We start from the raw sequence: 6,000 nt of genomic DNA, 5'->3' as shown, positions 1-6,000 counted from the left end.
TTATTACCAGTATTGCTAGTCTGGACTTGTGGCCAATTGAGATTACTATATAAACCAATAATAATTAGCCAGATAAAATTTTTAAGTGATATCTTTTCGAAAAATATATGAAAATTTCAGGGACAATGCAATTCGTTTTATAGAATGTACTGATTGGATCATTTATTTCATTGTGTAGCTGGGAAATAAAGCAGTTCAGTAAGTTCTAAGACTCTGTAAAAACTCCATTTTTCCCATTTGCACCAGAATGCAATAATAAACAATAGTTACATTAAGGTATTAATTTACTTGTATGCAGATATTGCATTATGTAAGGTTTCTACTAGCTTAACTAACTTTTTATTGTACAAAACCTGCAATATGTACACCTTTCCCAACTCCCCAAACAACACTGCAGATCATGATGTTTTCATTGTTTTCAACTTTCTCCCAGCCATGTAAAAGATTGTACAGTGAAGCTAGTAGATTTTGTAGGACTGTAAAGTTTTAAAATCCATGTGTTAGCATAGGTTATATTCTAATTTCAGAAACTGATGATTCTGAATGTATCCAAATGTTTTATATAATAATCATAAAATAGGGAAAAATGTGATTTCAGGGCTAAATTTCTTGCATACATCTAGAAATTCAAGCAGCATTTAGTGTCTACTATGTGGCCCAGTGATGAGCTACATGCTGGAGAGTATATTTTCATGGTTTACACTGAACATTAGAATTTTTAATGGTTTTGAATTTAGGGTTTAGTTCCTAACATAATCAGGAACTAAATATTTTAATATAGTATGCGATGTTTTTATATTGCCTAGTTCAACAGTTTGACAAAGCATTGAATGATTCTTTTCCCTATATTTTGACCACTAGTTCATTTTAGTGTATGTGTGTATATATATGTGTGTGTGTATATATATATATATGTATATATATATATGTATGTATATATATATATATACATATATATATATATATATACACACATTTGGATAGAGCGTAATTGCTCCATAAAGTCAAAGTGTAATAATACCTTTCAACAGTAAAAGAGTCACATCTGGCAACTATGTTGTATTTTATTAAAAGTAGATAAATAGAGCAAGAGAATAAAACAATGCCTGCACAGTATGATTGCTTCTGTGTTTATTTTCAGCTTTAGACGTTTATTTTAAAACTTAAATGGTTTCTGGAGCTTGCCCCTCTGAAGATTCCAAGCAGATCCTTTTACTATTAAGTAGTTGGATCAGCTTCTTTGACCCCATTCATGTGGGTTTTTTTTTTCTGTTTTATTTTTTGACTCTTTATTTGCATGTATTTTCAAATTTTTATTTTACTTTCATTAAGTTTTCCATTACAAATTGGTGGCATTACTACTATCTGCCTTTGGAATTTTTGTTTTAATTGTATTATTAATTCTGCTATTACAGTTTTCTAAATTTTCCACCTTAGCAGCCCTCCACCCAGCACTGCCCACTCCCTCAGGCAATTGCCACACCGTTGTTCATGTCCATGGGCCACGCATATAAGTCCTATACTGTACTTTATATCCCCATGGCTATTTTGTAACTACCAATTTGAATTTCTTAATCCCCTCACATTTCACCCATTTCCCTACCCCCTCTCCCATCTGGCAACCATCAAAATGCTCTCCATATCCATGACTCTGTCTCTGTTCTTGTTTGCTTAGTTTGTTTTTTAGATTCAATTGTTGATAGATATGTATTTTTGTCATTTTATTGTTTATAGTTTTGATCTTCTTTTTCTTAAATAAGTCTTTTTAACATTTCATATAATAATCATTTGGTGATGATGAACTCCTTTAGTTTTTTCTTGTCTGGGAAGATCTTTAAATTCCCTTCAATTATAAATGATATCATTGCTGCATTGAGCAATCTTGCAATCTTGTCTCTAGGTCCCTGCTTTTCATGATATTGAATATTTCTTGCCAACCCCTTCTAGCCTACAAAGTTCCTTTTGAGAAATCAGTTGACACTCTTACGGGAACTCCCCTGTAGGTAACCAACTGCTGTTCTATTGCTGCTTTTAATCTTTGGCATTTTAATTATGATGTGTCTTGGAGAGGGCCTCTTTGCATCCATCTTTTTTGGGACTCTCTGTGCTTCCTGGACTTGCATGTCTCTTTTCTTCACCAAATTAGGGAAGTTTACTTTCATTATTTTTTCAGATAGATTTCCAATTTCTTGCTCTTTCTTTTCTCCTTGTGGTACCCCTATGATGTGAACATTGGAACACTTGAAGTTGTCTCAAGGCTGCTTACACTGCCCACATTTTTTTAGGGGGGACTCTTTTTTCTTCTTCTTGTTCTGATTGGTTATTTTTTTCTCTTGTGTATGTTCCAAATCATTGATTTGATTCTTGACTTCATCCACTCCTATGTTGTTCCTGAAAATTGTTCTTTATTTCAATTAGTGTATCTTTCATTTCTGATTGGATCATTTTAATACTGCTGAGGTCCTCACTAGTTCCTTAAGCATCCTTATAACCAGTGTTTTGAACTCTGCATATGATAGACTGTTTATCTCTGTTTTGTTTAGTTCATTTTTTTGGAGTTTTGATCTGTTCTTTCATTTGGGCCATGTTTCTTTGTCTCCTCATTTTGGTGGCCTCCCTGTATTCATTTCTATGCATTAGGTAGAGCTGCTATGACTCCACCTAATCTTTGTAGCATGGCCTAATGTAGTAGGTGTCTTATAAAGTCCAGTAGCAGAGCCTCCATTAAAACCCAAGCTGGATATTTAAGGTGTGCCCTTGGTGTGGGCTGAGTATAGGCTCCTCTTGTAGTTGAGCATTGATTGCTGTTGGCAGGTCAATGGGAGGGATTTACATAGGCCAGTTTGTTGCAAGGACTGGCTATAATCACCGACCACCAGCTTCCACCCTCCACAAAGGATCAGCTGTGCAGGGTCAGCTGTGTAGTGCTCCAACATGGTCTGCAGCTATCCATTGAGTGCCCTGGCCCTGGGGTTTCCCTAGGTGGTGCAGGCAAAGGTCAGCCCTCACCTGTGTTTTGCCTGGGGTCACCCTGAATAACCTATAAAGCAATCTGTGATGGCTGCTACTTATGCTGGGCTTGGAGATTCTCAGGTGAAGCCAGGTTGTAAATCTAGGCTGGCTGCTGCTAGTGTTGGGCTTGGGCCACTTAGTAAGATGGAGACTGGGGGCATACGGAGGGCAAATGTTGCTTGTTTGATAGGATTTAAAAGTTGTGGACCATGAGCCAATCCCAGCCATTCATAAAGAAAAGTCATGGTTAACAGTTTGGGTGGGCCCATATGTTGGGTGGGACAGAGTCTTAGGGATCTTCAGGGTGGGGAACTGTTTAGCTGTGTTGATAGAGTCTCAGATATGGCACCAACTTGCCTGCCTGTGGCTCTGTTGGGGGAGGCTCAGAAAAGAGACAATGGCTTCTGCTTACATGTCTGTCTAGGAGAAAGCTGACCTCCAGCTCCTGCCTTGACTCTTCAGTTCCTCCCTGTATGCCACTGGTGCCTTTCAAGCTACTACCCTGGTGCTGGAGTTCAGAGGGAGTTAGTCTGAGTAAGTCCCTGTGTGGGTTTTTTAAAGGGAACTGCTTGGGACTCCAGAGGTTTCTTCCACCAACTTAATCCCTGCTGGCTTTTGCAGCCAGAATTTGTGGGGACTTATCTTCCTGACACTGGAACCCTAAGTTTGGGGGCCTGGTGTGGGGCTTGGACTCTTTGTTCCTGTGATATCCTTCCTGAATTCACTGCATGTGGATGTGGGACCAGCCCGTTCTGTGTATCTGCCCTTCCTACCTGTCTGGATGGATGTGGTTTCTTTAATTCCATAGTTGCCAGACTTTCATTCAGCTTGAATTCTGATGGTTGTGAATGATGGTTGTTCTATATTTTAGGTGTTATTTTGATGTAGTTGTATGAGGAGGCAAACTGTGTTTACCTATGTCACCATCTTGACCAGAAGTCTCCTGTTTTCTCTTTTTTATTTCAATCCCCTGAGACTCAGTTGGCTTCCTTTCCTCTCTATTTCTACCATGATAAACTCTACACATTGGCATACTCTCCACCAGGACCTGCTGTGATAGAGGAACTTTTATATCTTCCTTTCTGGCTGTTCCTTTTTGCCCATGAGTAAAAAGTAACTAGAACGTTATTTTTCTCTAATGTTCCCGGGGCAATCATGACTATATCTATCTACCTTTGCAAATAAAAATCACATGGAGTATCTAAATCATTAGGTATTTAATATCAGCTAAGAGATTCAATATCACATCTCTCTATGTCAAATTCTACTCTAAATATTTTAAACAAGCAAACACATAACCAAAAAAACAACAATGTCCATTAAAATGTAGAGGCTTACATAGTTCATAAAGGTTATGCATCTGACTTCCAGTCCCACCTTGCAATAGCCCTGATGTACGTCATTATATTGTTCCAGTTTCCACTTTGCTACACATTGACACAGCCATCATGGAAAGCTGTGCAAGTATTTCTTGTCCTGAGATTCCCTGTGGTGTCCAGCCTTAATGGTATCAGGGTCTTTCTCTTTAATATTAAACTAAGAATCAAGAGGCCTTGTTTTTAATTCTTGAAACATAAATAGTTGATTACCTTGCTTTTTCTAAACAATGGGTCTAAAAATTCCTTCTATTGGTGGTGGTCTTAAATTCTGAAACCTCCTTTGGAAGGAAAGGTGACCTTAATCTCTATAATGGCTCCTAGAAAGAAGTTGCCCTTTATGTCTTTAATGAGGAGAGGGGAGCAAGTTTATTCTTCGGTAAAGCATTCTGTAACAATGGAACTATTCCAAAACCAAAAAAAAAGATTGCAAATATAGAATGGCAGTGAGGGACAAATACCATATGATCTCACCTTTAACTGGAACATAATCAAGAAAAGAAAAAAGCAAACAAAATATAACCAGAATCATTGAAGTTAAGAACAATCTAACAATAGCCAGAGGGGAGTGGGGAGGGGACAGTGGGGAGAGGGGTTTTCAGGAACTACTATAAAGGACACATGGACAAAACCAAGGGGGAGGGTGGATGCAGGGGAGGGAGGTGGGTTTGGCTGGGGTGGGGTGGAGTGGTGGGGAGAAAATGCAGACAACTGTAATTGAACAACAATAAAAAAAATGTACTAATCTGAAAAAAAAGAAAGAATTGTTTCAAGTATATCATTGCTGAGTTAAGGAATATCTTAGTGTTTCAGTGAACAAGTTCTGGTATTGAAAAGATATATATTTCAACTGCTATCTCATCAACTATGTCACCAAATAAGGTGATTACATCTCTCTTTTACTTTGTCCCCTAATCCATAAAATTAGTATTACTTAACTAACAATATTTAGTGTCTGTAAAAATGTTTTATGAATTCTAAGTCACACAGCTTAACTCTTTGTATTTTAACATTCTGAACTCAAGATGCTTTTTACAATCAGTGTGGAAGAAAGCATTCATAATAATTTATTGGCAAAAATAGAACATGTTTAATTCAATAAAATATGATTTATGAGATAATATGTAAAGTGGGAGACTCTGCGTAGGAATTAGGAGCTACACTTCCAAATATACACTGTATAGAATCAAATCCCACCTCTGCCTCTGACTAGGTACATAATCTTCAAATAATTGTTTAACCATTTTTGCCCTATTTTTTTCTGACTTTTAAAATGATAATAATATAAGCAATAAATGCCTCAGTTCATTGTCAGCAGAAATTTTGTGATATTCAGAACTATCTGATAGATAGCCAGTGCTCACAAAAATTTAGATAGCTTTAGTAATTTATTTTATATGTATTTATTTATTTTAATTAATTTTATTATGGTCATATTGGTTAATAATGTTATATAGGTTGCAAGTATAAAAATCTATGCTTAATCATCTGTATATTGCACTATGTGCCAAACACTCAGTCAAACCTTCTTGTGTCACCGTACACTTGACCCCTTAACCACCTTCCCCCAGCCTTCCCTCTGGTAATTGCAATGTTGTTCTCTGTGTCTATG

This window comes from Desmodus rotundus, chromosome 1, assembly GCF_022682495.2.
Source record: "Desmodus rotundus isolate HL8 chromosome 1, HLdesRot8A.1, whole genome shotgun sequence".
Taxonomy (NCBI): domain Eukaryota; kingdom Metazoa; phylum Chordata; class Mammalia; order Chiroptera; family Phyllostomidae; genus Desmodus; species Desmodus rotundus.
This window is presented reverse-complemented; position numbering follows the sequence as displayed.